The sequence below is a fragment of the Phoenix dactylifera genome, chromosome 3, assembly GCF_051530095.1.
Source record: "Phoenix dactylifera cultivar Ajwa chromosome 3, Ajwa_hap1_PhDact_Kaust_v1.1, whole genome shotgun sequence".
In the NCBI taxonomy this organism is placed as follows: domain Eukaryota; kingdom Viridiplantae; phylum Streptophyta; class Magnoliopsida; order Arecales; family Arecaceae; genus Phoenix; species Phoenix dactylifera.
The window spans coordinates 32,502,299-32,523,004 of NC_143192.1; the positions used below are offsets into that span (position 1 = coordinate 32,502,299).

General features: G+C 49.3%; 1 protein-coding gene across 1 annotated transcript in view; it reads left to right on the forward strand.

Annotated features, from left to right (window-relative positions):
- LOC148714319 (receptor-like protein EIX2) overlaps positions 1-20,706 on the forward strand; it is a 69,146-nt gene that overhangs the window by 38,480 nt on the left and 9,960 nt on the right. The window lies entirely within an intron of this gene.

Below are 20,706 nucleotides of genomic sequence, written 5' to 3' on the forward strand. Positions count from 1 at the left end.
TCTAAGGAAACATGAGCTCAGATATCAGGAGTGGAGGATAAGTTGAAGGAGGTCCTCAACTCCTTATTTGGCTTTCATGTGTCTTGGGAAAAATCATCTCAACACCACGGTGAGAAGAGTTCATTGTCTTGAGAAGGGTCCAACAGAGATGAAGGCTTCCATCATTCCACCCCCACAAGATTCATTAAGATGGATTTTCCAAATTTTTTTTGGTAGTGATCCAATAAAGTGGCTTGGCAGAGCTTCTCAATACTTTGACTTTCAGGAAACTGTGGAGGAGCAGAAGGTTGCTTTAGCATCCTTCCACCTAGAGAGAAGCAAACCAGTGGTGACAATGACTCCAGAGAGTCCAAAAAGATGGAGTGGAAATTACCTGGGGTTTATTCGAGCGTGAAATCATGACTCGTTTTGGTCCCACGGAGTATGAGTGCTTTGATGAAGCACTGTCCAGAGTGAAGCAAACGGGTACCCTCAGGGACTACCAACGTGATTTTGAAAGGTTGGCTAAGAGAGTGACTGGGTGGCCTCAATCGGCTCTTGTTGGAACCTATCTTGGAGGCCTACACGATGACATCGCAGATGAAGTACAAATGGCTAAGCCAAAGATTCTCCGTGAGGCTATCGAAGTAGCCCGAATGAAAGACGAACAACTCATGAGGAAACAAGAACGACTGGAAGTAACGCGGGTTACTTCACCAGCATGATTTCTCACAGATCCACCACCTGCGGCGACGTCTATAATATTAAAACAAGTCGTTGGCTCTCTAGTTAAGCGCATATCATGGGAAGAGATGGAGAGGAGGAGAGAGAGGTATGTGCTTCAATTGTAATAATCGATTCACCCCTTGCCATAAATGTAAAACGCCACAGCTCTTCTTGATCGAAGGAGGAGAGGACGAGGAAGGCGAAACCAGCAACAACGTTCCCAAATCTATTCCAATAATCAAAGAATTGGAATATGAAGGAGTAGAGGAGCAAGCCGAGATCGCCCTCCACGCTTTTTCGGGTTGGAAGGGGCCACACATAATGAAGTTGTAGTTGTTTATAAGCAAACACCCAGTTACGATGCTGGTAGACAGCGGCTCTAGCCTCAATTTTGTGAGTCACCGAGTTGCTCGACACCTTCACTTACCAGTTACTTCAACTGATAGTTTCAATGCGAGAATTGTAGATGGAGGCGAACTATCTTGCCAAGAAAAGCATGAAGCCGCACCATTGGAGATCCAAGGTTTTTCTTTTGCTGTCACTTTTTTTTTTCTCTTCCACTATAAGGATTGGATATTGTATTGGGCGTGCAATGGTTGGTAGAATTGGGTCCTATACTATGTGATTGGTGCAACATGACAATGAGATTTAATTGGCAAGGGGAGTCTCAAGTACTTTATGGTCAAAAGGATCCCTCTTCAATGGCAATTACTTCACAGTCTCTTGAGAAAGATATTGATGGTGGGGGCGCCTTATTCGCATTATTGGTCAAGGAAGTCGAACATACAAAGGTGAGTGCCCCACAAATGCCAACCGATATAGATAAAATATTGGAAGAGTTTGCGGCGATTTTTGAGGAACCACGTTCCTTGCCTCCCTCTAGAGAAGTTGACCATCAAATTCCATTGTGAGAAGGGGTTTTGGCTATCAATGTGCGCCCTTACAGATACGCGCACTTCCAAAAGAATGAGATTGAACGGCAAGTAACAGTGATGCTCGAGAAAGGGATCATCCATCCTAGCCGTAGCCCGTTTTCCTCACCAGTCTTACTGGTTAAGAAAATGGATGGGTCTTGGCATTTTTGTACTGATTATACGACATTAAATAAAGCGACGATCAAAAATCGCTTTCCCATTCCAACAATAGATGACCTGCTCGATGAATTGCACGGCGCCAAGTATTTCACCAAGCTTGACCTTAGATCCAGATACCACCAAATCCGAGTCCATCCTGAAGATGTGCACAAGACGACATGCTGAACGCAGTGGGCATTTTGAATACCTTGTTATACCTTTTGGGCTTTGTAATGCGCCTTCAACATTTCAATCCACCATGAATTCCATCTTCAAGCTACTCTTACGTAAGTTCATCCTTGTATTTTTTGATGATATTTTAGTGTATAGTCGCTCTTGGGAGATGCATTTGGATCACATTAGAGTAGTTTTTAAAATTTTGCAAGATCATCAATTTTTTCTTCAACGCTCTAAATGTGCGTTCGAACAAGAGAAGGTGGATTATTTGGGGCATATAATTTCTAAGGAAGGAGTGCATGTGGATGAGAGCAAGATCACTGCTATGAAGAATTGGCCTAGGCCCACCAATGTGACCGAACTCTGGAGATTCTTGGGGCTTACGGGGTACTACCATAAGTTTGTACGCAACTACGGAATTATTGCATCACCTCTAACATAATTATTGAAGAAAGGACAATTCCATTGGGATGAAAAAGCAACGAAAGCTTTCAAAGAGCTCAAATCCGCCATGTCCACAACCCCGGTATTGTCTATTCCTAATTTTAGTGAAATTTTTGTAATAGAAGCCGATGCTTCAGATGCAGGTATTGGAGCTGTACTATCCCAACAAGGTTTCGCTGACTCTTAGCTGCTGACGCAAGAAAGAAGCGCGGAATCTGAATTAGATGATGCTTATTAGCATTGTCGGAATCCTACAGAAAATTTTGGCCTCCGACGACGCTTATAAGCGTCGTTAGAGGTCTAAAAGAATCGTCGAAAGCCTAGGCCAAACGACAGACGCTTTTCTAAAGCGCCGTTCGTCGGAGTCTCTCCTTCGGCCCCTTCCAGAGTCTTCTCCACCATCCCACCCCCAATAAATCCCAAACCCCCCCCCCCCCCCCGCCGCCCCATGCGTGGAGTCTCTCCTCCGGCAGTCGGCCCCCAACGCCATCGCCTCCGTTGTTCGAGAGCTATTCTGGTTCAAGAAACCGGAGGTGACCCGGGCGTCAGTCCCACGAGGGGTGATTTCTCTGTCTTCCTGTCTCACCGTGAAGGGCGCTGAGGACGTGCTCAACCAGCTGTTCGCCTTTGAGCTGTCGACATAGATCAGTCGGCCCCCAACGCCATCGCCTCCGTTGTTCGAGAGCTATTCTGGTTCAAGAAACCGGAGGTGACCCGGGCGTCAGTCCCACGAGGGGTGATTTCTCTGTCTTCCTGCCTCACCGTGAAGGGCGCTGAGGACGTGCTCAACCGGCTGTTCGCCTTTGAGCTGTCGACATAGATCATGAGGCAAATATGCTCTGATACCATTTCTAACAATGCAGAAGCTTACCTAAAAAGGTTAGCTCGAAGTTGTTATCTGGATTTATTAACCTTGTATGAGTATCCAGATCTTCCTATTGCATACCGGATGTGGGGCTAAAAACAAGCTCGCACATGTCCTCCAATACTCGGTGTACGTGAAGTTGAACCATGCAATAGAATGAACTTTAGGAAGCTTTGGCAACAATATAGAAGACAGTTTCAGCTGAAAGCTTTTCTTTTTTTTATCTTTGTTTTGGTATCTGCAAGAGGACTACTCTCTTGTGCTGGTGATGTTTGAGTCAGTCTAGAGAGAGCAAAACAGCAGGGTTTTTCTCGGAAAGTCCAACTATTCGGATAAGAATTCTTGGCATAGTGTTGTTCTTCATCTCTTCTTGGTGGGATCTCCCACCATTAAAATATTTTTAGAGCTTTCAAACCTTATCATGCAAGTTTGATTGTTTTTCTTCTCTTTCCTGAGATATAACTGGTTTTTCGCTCTCTCTGGCTCTTAAGGCAGATCTGAATTACCCCACTAGTTAGATTATGGTGTGGGCACATTGGATACTTGGACTCTTGAAGCTATACGTTATTTACAACCATTTAGCACTATGGATCATATTTATTGTAGGAATCATTGCTGAAGATAATTATGCCACACAACTAAGCAAAACTAAATAAAATAAATTTGCTATAGAAGCCTGCAACCTTGACATTCCAAATAATTTTGTTCTAGTGTATGCATGATGGCCTCTCTTTACTCTTTAGCATCCGATGCAACAAACCATATGGATGGTATATCGCACAATATAGTCATTCATTTGGTTCATAGTTGTCCCACATGTTATGCTGGATGGGTACGCCATTCTAGCGAGGGGCAAGCACGAAGGTAGGATTCTGGCAATTATAACAACCTCGACCTCATTGGTGAATACTCCTGCCTTTTTTTCTTTTGACAGTTCAGTGAAAGCTATTACTAGTTTTATAGAGTCCTTGACCATCCCAATCACTGGATAGTTGCTGGTTGTCATTGGGTCCCTCAATTTATGCCATGAGTTAATTCTTTGAATTGTATGTCTCTATTTTGTGCCCATTTTTTTCTTTTCTCTTTCTGTACGGACATTTGATTGCTGATTCCAAATAATTCAGATAAGGTCAGATGGTCATAATTATGGTCACAATTCTTCTAATTATCACAAAGAAGTACACTACAATATTTTAACCAAATCATGTACAGAAGAAGCGGCCTAATAAAACTATGCTTTCAAGTTTCTATTAGACATTTGGTGCGAAGTTTCTTAAGAAGACTTCATTTAGCGAGTCATGGAGTGAAATAATCATAAAGTTGCAAATCCTACGGATCTACTAATATTAAATTTAAAACAAGAGTAAGAGAAAATAGCCTGATTGAAGGCAGGTCGAAGCGCGTAGACGCTATTCCAAAGAAGTATTTGCCCCCACGTACAGGTCTTCCGACAATCCTCCTTTGAGATACGACGACCCTACAACTTCTTCTTCGGTATGTCTCGGAAGAAGTCAAAACGAATCCGATCGGGCTTACAGATCCACCGAAGAACGAAAGAAAAAGAATAAAATAGAATATAATAGAGCAAAAATAAAAATCAAAAGTGGCTAAGAGGAGGAAGAAATTTTTTTCAGAATTTCTCCAATATTTTTCTCTATTTTTTCGTGTCCCGAAAGAGATGAAATCAAGGGATATTTATAGAGTTTTGAGTAGAGACTTTTTGGTCTTTTTGTGGACGCGTCCGCGCCTTCCACGGACGCGCCTGCAGTGATTTTACGGATGGGAGCTGGCACACTACCATATAATGATTTGACTCTAAGGTTGGTCATTATCCTTTGAGCGATTAGCACACTACCATGATAAGTGTATGAGATCTATTTCATTTCAAGTTCTATCCCAAACACAACTAATTTTAATAATTCCTGTTGTGAATTGATCCTGATCCGATCTCGAGTGAACGTGCATCAAGATGATAATTTCAATCTGAGATTTTAGTCAGTCGCTTATCTAGTGTTAATCTTGCGAGTTTTATGAAATTTTTGATAGTTGATCCAAAGTTTTCTATTACACTAATTTTGATCAAAGAGAATGAGATCTTGGATTTATATTACTCAATGGGTTGAGCATCTTTAAATTTGAAAGGTCTAGATCTCTCAAATTTCGAGGACGAAATTTTCTTAAGGAGGAAAGAATGTGAGATACTGGGCTGAAGCCGAGTGCCCCAGCCAACTTCAGCCCAACGCCCCTTTTGGAAGGGGCAGAGCAAGGGATCGCAATCGCGATCCCCTCTGACTTCTCCGGGCACAGAGGCACCGCGAGCACTCACGGCTGCACTGCGACTATCCCGCGTCCACTCCGCAGCCGCTCTGCGGCCGCCGATTTCGCCGAACCGCCGCGAGAATTGCGGCGGTGAGCCATGCAAAATAATTTTATAAAACCCTCTTTCTTCTTCCTCCTAAGACCACCTCCGAGCCCTCTCTTTCTTTTCCTCTCCTCCCTCTCCTTCCTCTGCTCTTGCCTCCCATCACCACCATCACCAACCGCACCTTCCCCTGTTTTGAGATCCACTTCCCCTTCGGAAAGCACTGCCACCATTAGCTGCCGGACCGAGCCGCTCCTCTACTGAGATCCCTCCTCTCCACCGCCTCCGTTGCCCGCCGGTGAGTCTCCCCCCTCCTTGTCTTCGTTCTATTGCCAAATAACTTGATTTCTTCCTCTGTTCGACCCTAAATCGAGACCACTTTTGGTCTCTTCTTCACGCTCGTCGTCGCAGAAGCCGCCGGCCACCACTGCGGCAGGCTGGCCGTCGACCGGGCAATGGCCCCTGGCCGCCTAGGCCGACCACCCAGCCAACCCTTTTCTCCTCCTCTCGGCTCCCTTCTTCTCTGTTTGGGGAAAGGCTTGGGAAGGAGGAGAAGCCCATCGTGGGCTGAACCGGGCCAACGTTGGGCCCTGTCCATTGCGGGCCCAACTTGGGCCCAGTCCAGTCTAGTTGGGCAGTACCCTTTGTAGGCCCAACTTGGGCCTATTTCAGATCCGAAACCCGAAACCAGTTCAGACCTGAAATCCGAAATCCGAAACCCAGAACCCAGTTCAGACCCGAAATCCGAAATCCGAAATCCGAAACCCAAAACTCGAATTTGTTTGGCCAATAAAAAAAAAAGAATTTTGCAGTTAAGCCTTTGACAGTATATTATTTCACAAAAAGGGTCTTCTGTAATTAATATTTGATCTCTATAAGAAAGTTTTATTGCATAAAGGTCCTTAAATATATTATTTGGTCCTTTTACTCAAGTTTTATTACAGAACAGTACTCTGTAATTAGGTATTAGTCACTACAATGAATTTTTATTGCATAAATGAACCAATTAGAGGCCAACCTTGGGGGCCCTATTGGGCCGGGTCTATGCGAGCTTACTGCGTTGTGTCTGATATGGGCCCTATCGGGCCATGCCTATTATGGGCCAACTCTAGGCCCTGTTGGGCTATATCCAATAGTATTATTTTTGGTTTTGCTTAGCCCTGAAATTAACAAAGAAATTTGTTGTTGGCTTTATTTCAGTAGACCTGAGGATGACTTAAAAAAGATGTCGTTGTCAAAGTCTTAACCAACAAACAAAGATTTTTATACTACTCTTACCATCCTCTACTTGATGAATAGTAGTTGTAGGAAGTCGATCCACAGGGAGGCGATTGGAGCACACAAATAAAGAATAGAAACTCCATTAAGATTCATGGTAATATATTTTTTTTCTTTTTAAAACAATTCCTTGAGGATATTTGATTAATCTCTAACCAACCGGAGCTAGTAAGCAGAACTATTTTTTCTAAAAAAATAAACAAGGGAAAGAAAGAAAGCTTTTGCAATTAAAATAAGGACTCCAAAATGCATAAAATAAATTGCAGAAATTAAGCCGAAACTTAAACACGGATTGCATAAAAGAAAAATGATAGATTGCATAAAAAGAAAAATGCTTACAAAAGTAAAAAGAAAAAAAATGAAAACAAGGGAACAAGTAACCCCTCTCGGTGGAACACTCTCCTTTTTTTTTTCTTTCTTTTTTTTTCTCCTCAAGAACAGAGCATCCTCTGTTTTTGAAATAAGCTCTCTTCCGCTTTTCCCCGTTCTCCCTTTCCAACCAAGAGCCTCCACTTCCTATAGTCGCGGGGTGTTGAGGATCGGAACGAACGCGGAGGGGACGATGATGCGGAATAACCATCCCGGTTGGCCACGGGATCTTTGCTGGAAGGATTTTTGAAATGGGGAAAGAGGCGGACGTGGGCGTTGATCGCGGGAAGGCTGAGACGTTGGATGCTGAATCACGGCTTGGATGCTGAATCTTCCTTGAGACTCGCCTTGCCTCCCCGGCAACGACGCCAAAATTATTGTCGGCTTTCTTTCGGTAGACCTGAGGATGACTTAAAAAAAGATGTCGTTGTCAAAGTCTTAACCAACAAACAAAGATTTTTATACTACTCTTACCATCCTCTACTCGATGAATAGTGGTTGTAGGAGGTCGATCCACATGAAGGCGATTGGAGCACACAAATAAAGAATGGAAACTCCATTAAGATTCATGGGAATATATATATTTTTTTAAAATAATTCCTTGAGGATATTTGATTAATCTCTAACCAACCGGAGCTAGTAAGCATAACCATTTTTTCTAAAAAAATAAACAAGGGAAAAAAAGAAAGTTTTTGCAATTAAAATAAGAACTCTAAAATGCATTAAATAAATTGCAGAAATTAAACTGAAACTTAAACACGGATTGTATAAAAGAAAAATGATAGATTGCATAAAAAGAAAAATGCTTGCAAAAGTAAAAAAGAAAAAAAATGGAAACAAGGGAACAAGTAACCCCTCTCGGTGGAACACTCTCCTTTTTTTTTCTTTCTTTTTTTTTCTCCTCAAGAATAGAGCATCCTCTGTTTTTGAAATAAGCTCTCTCCCGCTTTTCCCCGTTCTCCCTTTCCAGCTGAGAGGCTCCACTTCCTATAGTCGCGGGGTGCTGAGGATCGGAACGAACGTGGAGGGGGCGATGATGCGCAATAACCATCCCGGTTGGCCCCAGGATCTTTGCTGGGAGGATTTTTGAAATGGGGAAAGAGGCGGACGTGGGCGTTGATCGCGGGAAGGCTGAGACATTGGATGCTGAATCACGGCTTGGATGCTAAATCTTCCTTGTGACTCGCCTTGCCTCCCCGGCAACGACGCCAAAATTGTTGTCGGCTTTCTTTCGGTAGACCTGAGGATGACTTAAAAAAGATGCCGTTGTCAAAGTCTTAACCAACAAACAAAGATTTTTAAACTACTCTTACCATCCTCTACTCGATGAATAGTGGTTGTAGGAGGTCGATCCACAGGGAAGAGATTGGAGCACACAAATAAAGAATGGAAACTCCATTAAGATTCATGGCAATATATTTTTTTCTTTTTAAAACAATTCTTTGAGGATATTTGATTAATCTCTAACCAACCGGAGGATTTTTGAAATGGGGAAAGAGGCGGACGCGGGCGTTGATCGCGGGAAGGCTGAGACGTTGGATGCTAATCACGGCTTGGGATCGGACGGAAGAAGCTGGGGATGGTAACGGACGAGCGCGTGAGGCTGGGATTCGGATGATTTCGAAACCGGAAGAGGAGGACGCGGCTGGGATGGATCGCGGACGCTGGAATCTGAGGGATGCTGGAACTCGAACATGGGGGATGCGCGGAAGGTTGGGGATGCGGTGTCTGGGATCACGCCTTGCTGAGATGTTGAAGGCTAGATGCTGAGATCACGCGTGATCTCTCGGGATCGCTGGGATGGGGAGCTGTTGCTGCATCGCGGAGGAGACGGACGCTGAATCTTTGGATGCATCACGGGCAGAAGAAACGGAAGCAGGGGATGTAGGATAACTCCGGAAGAGAGCTGGGATCATGGGATGCTGATTTGGGAAGGGAGCTGGGATGCTGAAGATGGAAACTGCCGGGGGATCCTTGCTGGGATGCGGACGGAACAGACGCTTGATGCGGCTTTGGACGTTGGAAATAATTCTGGGAGTGCGTTGGGATTAAAGGCTGAAGAAGAAGTTGCTGATTTGGAAAGTGATCCGATGGACGACACAGATGCTGGGAGACTTGGACGCTGATGGCTTCACGAACGGCTGGGCCGCGGACAATGGGACCGTTGCTCTCCCCTGTTTTCGCATGGGATGGACGCGGGAGGCTGAAGAAGAATAGTGAAAATGAACAGTATTTTTCCGTAACACTATTCATATGAACAGTTTCATCTCAAATACTGTTCGTATGAACAGTGTTTTCATCTCAAACACTATTCATATGTCAATTTTAAGCGTTTGTATTTGCTTTGATATAATCTGCTACCTTGCATGCCTGTGCAGGCGTGCGGCGTCTGCCGTGCTCCGGGCTCGGGGCGTGACACGCGGCGTGTTCTAGATCTTAACCCTTTTCTTTTAAAAAAAAGGCAATTAACTACTAAGTACTAAGATTATTTTAGTATTTTATTTTTTGTTTTCTAATGGAGATATGAGCAGTGAGAGATCATTGTAATGCAGACAACTATCAACGTCTTCCATGTATTTCGCATGATAATAAAAAGCTAGCATTCACAGTTCAAATATGTTTCATCCACAAGTATGGCGAACATGGATTAGTTTAAACTTCAATTATTGAATTTAATTATTTTAAGCATTTTTTAGTTATCAAACATCTCCTTACATGAATTGACACGGCTCCCTGAAAGCTATGGAATGCTAAATTGCCTAACAAGCATATGTAGGCCTAAAATGCAAAAACATGTGTCTCAAAGGACATCCAAAAGATCATAGATGTACTATGCAAAATAAGTTTTGTTATGTTAAGATTTATAACACAAATTAGTTATTTGTACATCTCAAAAGTAAAACTTTCTTTGCAATTCCTGAATAAATGTAAGAGTTTGGAGATGGATCTAAGGTAGTGGCAGCTTAATTTGGAAATGCATGTATCTACATGTTCACCTAAAGAAAAACCCTTCAACTAAGAGGTATATAGGGGTCAGTTCTAGATGGCAAGGTTTCAGGCTACAATGTTGCATGCTTGATATTATCATAATTTTTTGAGAAGAAAAATAGGACAGACATGGTGAGAGTAAAATCGTTACAAAAATTATATGGCTGGTGATGAAATTGAATACCGTTTCAATAATTAGATGTATGGTAATCAGCTTCATTCTATCCAACTATACCAAGCAAGGTTTTAGACATGGGTACCGAATCTCATATTATTTTTCCATCAGAATGGTATGATATCAATACGGTACCTACATACCAAAACTAATATATTCCCAAAAATTGAACATCAATACTGGAATAATACCACCGATACGGATTAGTATGGACTCGTATGGTTGGTATGTACCATTACAGTTGTTGCAGCATCTAGCATCCACATCGGTGTAGGTTTTATACCAGAATGATATGGTACTTGTCGTACCATTCCGTTTCAATAGTTTTTGAAACTATGATATCAAGTCTTAGTCCTTTATGATTACAAACATAAGAATTCTCCCTTCAATTTGCGCACCAACAAGTTGTATTGGAAACAATCGAATGCTGTTTTACTGGCCCAAAGTCCTCGAGTTTAAGCAGTAGTACCAGAAGAATGGGGTGTTCCATGTGAGTAAAAGACAAACATTGGCAAAGTGAACTGTTGTTGGAAATTGGACCCGGGGGCCGCCGCGAAGCCGGGGAAGGAGGAGCTCCGCTGCTGTAGGGGCGGACGACGGTGCGCCGGCCGGCTGCGTCCTCCACCGTGGAGCGGGGGTGAGCGAAGGGGAGTGCGTCCTGTTCTGTCCTGCAAAAAAGCCGGTGGCCGGGCTCCCCGGCGCCGGCCCTCCGATGCTTAAATCAGAGGGGGCAAGTATGTGGAGAGAGCAAGGGAGGGAGAGTATGTGGAGACGATGAACTGAATATTTGGATAAGATAAAGAGGATATATTTCCTCAATTGTGTCTGTGCCGTTTACTTCTTACCCGGTCCCCCTCTCTTTTCCCTCCAGGTTTCCTTTTATAGAAGGATTTTATGTTGCCTGGGAGGTGACAGGGGAGTTTGTCTTCTTTAGTAATAATTGGGCACGATTTGGCCCATTAATGGCGTAGTGGAGAATGAGGCCGAATCAGACCGGAACCAGGGAGTTGTCACGGTCGATCGGACCCGTTGGAGTGGTTAAACCGTCGGCCGTAGTGGGCCTGGGGTTCATAGATGGTAAGTGCATTTATTATCGAGTGAACCGGCGGTCAGGGAGAGCCATACGCTTTGATGGCTCAGTGATCCGGAGATCGTCTTGAGCCGTGTTCATTAAATGACCGAGTGCATCGGAGACTTGAGGGGGTCTCATGCATTAATGGCGGGCCGTGCCAGAATACCTGCGGAGATCTTATGCCTTGATGGCTCGAAGATGGTGGCAGGCGGCAAGTTGTAGTGGAGTCGCGTATATAGCCATCAGACCTTTCGAAAAGGCTAGGCGGGGATGAGTATTGGTTAAGGCATCGGCTCGGCAGGGGTGCCGAGCCGAGCTGGTCGCCCAGAAGGGCGCCCTGTGGTGGGGTCGCTTCTAGTACTTCTGGTCGGCGCCCTTTGGGCGAGCACCTTCTAGCCGAGCGCCTCTATTTGGCGCTTTTTGTCTCTGGTCAGCGCTTTTTAGTCGAGCGCTTCTCTGGTCGGCGTCCTCTGGTCGGCTCTTTCTAGCCGAGCATCCCTACTTGATTATTTTGGTTGGCGCCTCTTCTTGGCGCTCTCTCTGGTCGGCGCCCTTTGGTCGAGCGCCTTCCTGGTCGGCGCTCTTCGGCCGAGCGCCTTTCCGGTCGGCGATCTTTGGCCGAGCGCCTTCGTGGCGGTATGACTTGGGGTTTTTCCCCCAACACTGGTCGGCGCCCTTTGGTCGAGCGCCTTTCTGGTCGGCGCTCTTCGGCCGAGCACCTTTCCGGTCGGCGCTCTTTGGCCGAGCGCCTCCGTGGCAGTATGACTTGGGGTTTTTCCCCCAACACTACCTCCCGACTTCTGAGTTTCAGCTGGCTACCAGCTGGAGCGCGGAAAGTAGTTTTAGTTGGGTCATCACAGATTCCGAAAATTTTAAATGATTGCGCGTTTCGAATTATCGGGCGCTTCGAGGTGCCTTTAATAGGCGGCGTCTCTTCTTTCCCGAAAAGCCTCATTATTGGGACACTTTTTGCGAAGCGTCCTCGCGTCGTGGGCTCATGATGGGGCCGCACGATCTCCGATCGTGGACGCCTTTCCGCACGATCCGACGGGGCGCTTCGGTGTTCGAAGCGCTAGCTCTAATTAAATGCGTTGTTTTGTCTTTCAGGCCGACTCGTGTTGTAATCTAGACGGGATGCAGCGTTTTTCTCGCTGATCCGAGCCGTTGGGGAGGTCTATATAAACCCTCCCCTGGCCTTCTGTCCCCTTCTTATTGCCTTCTTCTTCCAGCTTTTCTTCCAGTCTTCCTCAGACCGAAGTTCCTTTTCTCCGGCATCTTCCCCAGGTCCCCCTTTCTCTTTTTTTGATTTCTTTTTCCCTCGTAATGGGTTCTATTCCCAGTGAGGTCGTGTCCACCATGAGCGTCCTGGAGGTCGAAATGACCGAGGAGTGGTTTTTCCCTCCTCACGGGTTCCGTTTGGAACCCGCCAGGCGGGGGGATCGGGTAACCGGTCCTCCTGTAAGCCGGATCGGAGTGCATCTGGAATCGCTCTGGGCCGGCCTCCGATTTCCTCTTCATGGCTTCGTGAATGAGTTGCTGATGGTATGCCGGTTGGTTCCGGCGCAACTCACTCCGAATGCCTGAAGGACAGTGATCGGTTTCCTGTCACTGTGCTTACCGCACGGGATTCCGACCTCTGTCAACGTCTTCCGGCGACTTTTCATTTTTAAGTCGAATCCGGAAGACGGAGAGTGGTTTTATATCGCCCTTCGGGCGGGTCGGCCACTCTTTCATGGTTCCCCCTCGTCCATTCATGACTGGAAGAAGAAATTCTTCTTCCTTGGTTCTGAACGGTCTTGGGGGTTTGACCCCAGGTGGGGGCCGGCCCAGCTCAAGTCTATCAACAGGCCCCCCCAGCTTTCTCCACGTGAGCAGGGGATCATCGACACCATCCGCGGCCTCGGAGATGGCATTTTGCTGAACGGCCTCATATGTGAGGACGCTTTAGTGAACGTGGGCTTGAGCTCGGCGCGTCCCCACGGTAAGAGTAATTACAAGACGTCTTTTTATTTCCTTACTGTTCTAATATTCTAATCCTGTTCGCCTTTGCAGATATCACAAAGATGGTGACTAAGAGCGAGGTCCTCTACGCCCGCTTCCAGAAGAGGGCGGCCGAGCTCTCGGGCGAGCCCACCGAGCTGAGAAAGAAGCAAAAGGTCTCGGCAACCTCGAAGAGCGAGGTCCTCTACGCCCGCTTCCAGAAGAGGGCGGCCGAGCTCTCGGGCGAGCCCACCGAGCCGAGAAAGAAGCAAAAGGTCTCGGCAACCTCGACTCCCTCGGCGACAGCAGTGGCCGAGGCGGGTCCTTCTCGCCCCGCGCACTCCGAGGCGGGCCCTTCTCGCCCCGCGCACCCCGATGCTGGTCGGGGGGAGGGCGCGGATTCCAGGGGCTCGGGCTCCCGGGGAGCTTCGGCGGTGCTCCCATGTCCGGCGCCCTTGGCGCAAATCCCTGGTCGGCAGGATGCTTCAGTTGCCGACCAGGGGAGGAGTTCCGCGGGTCCCGCGCTTGCGCGCCCCGCTTCAGCGATGCGGCAGTCAGATCGGCCGCTTGTCCGACCCCAGCCCCCTAGCTCCGAGCCGGGGAGCAGTCAGGGAGCCTTGGGGTCGGCTCTGCCTAGGCTAGCTGATGCTGACCTTCCGGGCCCATCGGGCTCGGGAGAATGGGTGCCCTTTGCACCCACCTGGTCGGTATTTGAGGGTGATTCAGCCCTCGACAGTCCTCGGGTGGCGTGCGAAGTTTTTCGAGTCGCGCTGCTCCCGGCCGACCGGGCCACGATACAGTCCATGAGCTACAATGCTTTTATGGACGCTACCCGCTGCAACGCCGTCCGGGTAAGTAAAATTTTTCATCTGTGTGATTTGTAAAAAAAAGTTTACTCGTAGCGCCTTATGTTTTTCTCGTCTCTTTTACAACATTTGCACGGACGGAAATGCTGATGCACCTTGTCTACGACTACCGGGAGCGGGCCCGGAGGTGTCAGCGTGGATATGATGAGGCCCAGGCGAGGTACCTGGCCGCCGAGGCAAGGTACCAGGCCTCCGAGGCCGAACGTCAGGTGCTCCAAGGAAAAGTTGGAGCATCCGAGGAAGGGGTTCGAGCTCTTACCGCTGAGCTCGATGAGGAGAAGGGCGCGCACGCCTTGGCGAGGTCCGAGCTGCGCGCCGCAGAGGCTCGATCGGCCGAAGCCGAGCAGGCGCTGGCCTCCCGCGAGCAGGAGGTGGGGAATGCCCGCCTTCGCCACTTAGAGCTCGAGCGGGAATTAAGAGACCTCGAGCGGAAGGCCGCATATCATGAGGCTCGGGAGCAAGCCCAGAGCGCAGTGAGGCTCTTCCGCGAGTCGGAGGAGTTCCACGACCTCCTAGCAGAGGAGGGCGTGAACGGGCTGATTCAGGGCTTCCGGGACTTCCGCAACCAGCTGCGGCGGCTCCTCCCGGATTTTGATGTAAACCTACTCCGACCGGGAGCAGGGGTCGAGAGGCCGGAGGCGGAGGCAGAAACTCTGGGGGCCGACCAGGGAGGTCTGGCCGAGGCGACCGAAGCCGCCCCCGAGGCTACTCCCATTGCTGCTGAGGCTACTGAAGCCCCGACTGCTGAGCCTACCGCTCCCGATACTGCCGAAGCCGAAGTAGTCGAGCTCGAGCCTTGATGTAATTTTTGTTATTTAAGTCAGGGTGGTCCCCATATTTGTAAGGGCTAAGCCCGAACTTTTGTACTTAGCCTACGGGCTTTTTGAAATGAATACACTTTTTTTGAAACTTGTCTGTTGTAGTCCAAGTTCCTCTGCTCGGATCCATTTTAGGTTCCGAGGATATGGGCTTTAGGGCCTCAGCTTTACCCGCCACAGGGTTTGGTTTTAGGTTCGGCTTGCCGAGCTCCATTGCTCGGTCCTTCGACCAGTGGTATAGCAACGCTTGTGCTTATGCTAAGGGGATTTGGGCTCGGAGAATTTTTCCGAGCCTAGTCCAGAATTCGACCGAGCCCTAAGGCGGTCACTAGGACTTGAACTTTAGCGAAGTTAGTGAACGTTGGGCCCGAGCCTCAAGTTGTCGGGGCGGACCGGATTCTTTCCAAACGAATGGGTTGAATACTCGTCAGCTCGTGACGGGAATTCACCAGGCTTAGTATAATAGTTTGCTGGTGTTGTGAGCATTCCTTCGCCGAGGCGATTGAAGAAGCTCCTCTGCTCGAAGTCCATTCCTTGAGGACGTCGGCAGAGAAATCCAAGAATAGAATAGATGTAGAAACAATAATGTAGGAACATAAAGTAAATGGGTACTTTGTACCGTGTGCGTCCCTGCACCGAGGCGACTGAAGACGCTCCTCTGCTCGGACTCCGTTCTTTGAGGACGTCGGCAGAGGAAAATCCAAAAACAGAATAGATAATCTAATGTAAAAATATTAAATAAATGGGTACCTTGTACCGTGTGCGTCCCTGCGCCGAGGCGACTGAAGACGCTCCTCTGCTCGGACTCCGTTCTTTGAGGACGTCGGCAGAGGAAAATCCAAAAACAGAATAGATAATGTAATGTAAAAACATTAAATAAATGGGTACCTTGTACCGTGTGCGTCCCTGCGCCGAGGCGACTGAAGACGCTCCTCTGCTCGGACTCCGTTCTTTGAGGACGTCGGCAGAGGAAAATCCAAAAACAGAATAGATAATGTAATATAAAAATATTAAATAAATGGGTACCTTGTACCGTGTGCGTCCCTGCGCCGAGGCGACTGAAGACGCTCCTCTGCTCGGACTCCGTTCTTTGAGGACGTCGGCAGAGAGATCCGGCGATGGATAACGAGCCGAGCTCGTTGGCTGAAGCCGGTGGAGAACGAGCCGAGCTCGTCTTGGTCAGTGAAGACCGCATCCCAACGTATCGGGGCATCCCGATGAATCGGGGCATCTCGACATCTCGAGGCATCCCGGCCGAGGTCGGGGTAGGAGAACGAGCCGAGCTCGTTGGCCGATGAAGCACGAGCCGAGCTCGTCGGTGGAAGTCGATGGAGAACGAGCCGAGCTCGTCTGGTCAGAGAGGACCGCAACTCATATCTCGACGTCTCGAGCTTTCCGACGGATCGGGGCATCCCGACGTCTCGGGGCATCCTGACCGTGGTCAGGGTAGGAGAACGAGCCGAGCTCGTTGGCCAATGGAGCACGAGCCGAGCTCGTCGGTGGAAGCCGATGGAGAACGAGCCGAGCTCGTCTGGTCAGAGAGGACCGCAACTCATATCTCGACGTCTCGAGCTTCCCGATAAATCGGGGCATCCCGACGTCTCGGGGCATCCTGACCGTGGTCAGGGTAGGAGAACGAGCCGAGCTCGTCTGGTCAGTGAGGACCGCAACTCATAGTGGAAGCTGATGGAGAACGAGCCGAGCTCGTCTGGTCAGAGAGGACCGCAACTCATAGTGGAAGCTGATGGAGAACGAGCCGAGCTCGTCTGGTCAGAGAGGACCGCAACTCATATCTTGACGTCTCGAGCTTCCCGATAAATTGGGGCATCCCGACGTCTCGGGGCATCCCGACGGATCGGGGCATCCCGACGTCTCGGGGCATCCTGACCGTGGTCAGGGTAGGAGAACGAGCCGAGCTCGTCTGGTCAATGAGGACCGCAACTCATAGTGGAAGCTGATGGAGAACGAGCCGAGCTCGTCTGGTCAGAGAGGACCGCAACTCATAGTGGAAGCTGATGGAGAACGAGCCGAGCTCGTCTGGTCAGAGAGGACCGCAACTCATATCTCGACATCTCGAGCTTCCCTATAACCGGGGCATCCCGACATCTCGGGGCATCCTGACCGTGGTCAGGGTAGGAGAACGAGCCGAGCTCGTTGGCCGATGGAGAACGAGCCGAGCTCGTAGGTGGAAGCCGATGGAGAGCGAGCCGAGCTCGTCTGGTCACTTAAGACCGCATCTCGACGTCTCGAGCCATCCCGACGGATCGGGGCATCCCGTTGTGACAGGGCATCCCAATATATTGGGGCATCCTGACGTCTCAGGGCATCCCGACGGATCGAGGCATCCCGACGTCTCGGGGCATCCTGACCGTGGTCAGGGTAGGAGAACGAGTCGAGCTCGTTGGCCGATGGAGCACGGGCCGAGCTCGTCGGTGGAAGTCGATGGAGATCGAGCCGAGCTCGTCTGGTCACTTAAGACCGCATCTCGACGTCTCGAGCCATCCCGATGAATCGGGGCATCCCGTTGTGGCGGGGCATCCCGACCGTGCTCGGGGTAGGAGAACGAGCCGAGCTCGTTGGCCGATGGAGAACGCGTCACGAACTCACGAACATCTTCAGGGAGTCCTCGTAAGTCCTCCATCATCCCGAGGCATCGGGGCATCCCAACCGTGGTTAGGGGAGGAGAATAAACCTGACACCATGAGGTAACCAGGAGAATCGGTGAGCTTGAAATGAGTACGCAGACCATGAGTTTATTATAAAATGAAATTCATAGAATGAAATTCAATAGTTGAATAATGGGGGACCTCTTGGGGTCCTACTGATGGTACACGCGGAGATTCTCAGAGCTCCAGCTCCGCGGAATGGGAGTCCCATCTAGAGACTCCAATTTATAAGTTCCGGGTCGGCGGATGTGCGTGACTCGGTATGGTCCTTCCCAATTTGGGGCCAGCTTCCCTTGCTCAGTTGGTCGGGAGGCTTCAGCTCTTCTGAGGACGAGTTTTCCTGGTCTAAAAGATTTGACTTTGACCCTGGCGTTGTAGTACTGAGCTGTCTTTTGCTGGTACCTCACCATACGAACTCGGGCGGCCTCTCTTGTTTCCTCGACTAGGTCGAGGTTGCTTCTGAGCTGCGAAGAGTTGGAGTTGGCATCATGATGCTCGACTCTTGGAGAGGGGAGCCCAATCTCCAGTGGGATGACGGCCTCCGTTCCATATGTTAGGTTGAAGGGAGTCTCGCCGGTGGGGACACGGAACGTCGTCCGGTAAGCCCACAGGACATTGTATAGGTCTTCGACCCATTGTCTTTTGGATTTGTCGAGCCTGGCTTTGAGACCCTGCAAAATAGTACGATTTGTTACCTCGGTTTCTCCGTTCGTCTGAGGGTGCGCGACCGAGGTGAAGCGGTGGTCGATGCCAAGCTCGGAGCAGAACTCTCTGAAGTGAATGTTATCGAATTGGCGACCGTTGTCAGAGATAAGGATGCGGAGGAGCCCGAATCTGCAGATTATGGACTTCCAGACAAAATTCCGCATCTTCTGCTCGGTGATCCGGGCGAGGGGCTCGGCTTCCACCCACTTAGTGAAGTAGTCGATGGAGACGACCAGAAACTTCCTTTGCCCGGTGGCCAGCGGGAATGGCCCTAGAATGTCAATTCCCCACTGGGCAAAGGGCCAAGGGGAACTGATTGAAGTCAAGGGAGCCGAAGGTCGGCGTTGAATATTGGCGTTTCTCTGGCACCGGTCGCACCTTTGGACGAAGTCCATAGAATCCTTCTGGAGTGTCGGCCAATAGTATCCTTGACGTAAAATTTTATGGGCCAATGCTCGCCCTCCCAGATGATTTCCACAAATTCCTTCATGGACTTCGCGCATGGCGTAATCAGCCTCCGTTGGGCGGAGGCATCTGAGGAGGAGAGAGGTAAAGGATGGTACAGTATGTACCGGGTGGCGAAGCGCTTTATTCGACGAGCCTCTTGTTCATCAGTGGGGAGGACTTCGTCTCGCAGATAGCTGATGAGTTCATCCATCCAGCTCGGCTCGAACTCAGTGCAGAGGGTCTGCTCGGGCTCGTCTGTACTGGGCTTTTGGAGATACTCCAGTACTGCCTCCTTGGGAAGCTCGCTCATATGGGAGGACGCCAGCTTTGACAGCTGGTCGGCCCTGAGATTCTCCGACCTGGCAACATGTTGAATGTAAAATGAGTCCAGGGTCGAGGCGAGATCCCGTACCTTCTGAAGATACTTCTGCATGGTCGGGTCTCTGGCTTCAAAGTCGTCGACGATCTGGTTGACGACGAGCTGAGAATCACTGAAGGCCTTCAAGTCCTTCACTCCTAGCTCTTTGGCCAGCTTGAGCCCAGCGACAAGTGCTTCGTACTCCGCCATATTATTGGAAGCAGGAAACTCCAGGCGCAAGGCTTGCTCAGCGACCACCCCCTCCGGGCTGGTGAGGATAAGTCCTGCTCCGCTACCCCCCGAGTTTGAAGAGCCATCGACATGCAGAGTCCATGTCAAACTCGGGGTCTGCTCCGTGGGTGGTTCGGGCTCGGGCTCGGTCTCATCCGGTATGGTGCACTCGACTATAAAGTCTGCGAGCGCTTGTGCTTTGATCGCCGGTCTGGGCCGGTACTTGATGTCAAATTCCCCGAGCTCGATGGCCCATTTAGTGATCCGACCCGCACAGTCTGATCTTTGCAGGATCTGCTTGACCGGCTGGTCGGTCAGCACAGCCACTGTATGAGCTTGAAAGTAGGGTCGGAGCCTCCGGGCCGAGATGACCAGAGCATAGGCAGTCTTCTCCAGCTTGGAGTATCGGGTCTCGGCGTCCCTCAGGACCCGACTGGTGTAATATACTGGCTTTTGGAGTTTACCTTCCTCTCGGACCAGGACCGAGCTTACTGCCACAGGGGAGACAGCTAGATATAAGTAGAGGAGTTCACCCTGTTGAGGCTTCGTGAGCAGGGGAGGGGAAGCCAAGAGATGCTTGAGCTCTTCAAAAGATTGCTGGCACTCGTCCGACCACAAAAAGTTCTTCGGCTTCTTGAGGGCTGCAAAGAATGGAAGGCAGCGCTCGGCCGAGCGGGAGATGAACCTCCCGAGAGCTGCCACTCGGCCCGTGAGCCGTTGTACCTCCTTGACCGTCCTGGGAGGCGTCATCTCTTAGAGGGCTCGGATCTTCTCAGGGTTGGCCTCAATTTCTCGTTGTGTAATGATGAAGCCGAGGAATTTGCCGGAGGTGACTCCGAATGCACATTTGGCTGGATTGAGCTTCATCTGGTACTTTCGGAGTGTGGAGAAGGCTTCATTGAGGTCGGCTATATGGTCTTGCGCCATCTTGCTTTTCACCAGCATGTCATCCACATAGACCTCCATGTTCCGGCCTATCTGGTCTTTGAAGATCCGGCTGACCATCCTTGATAAGTTGCCCCGGCGTTTTTCAAGCCGAATGGCATCACCTTGTAGCAGTAGGTTCCCCCGTCGGTGATGAAGGCAGTCTTCTCCTCGTCTTCTGGCGCCATGCGGATCTGGTTGTA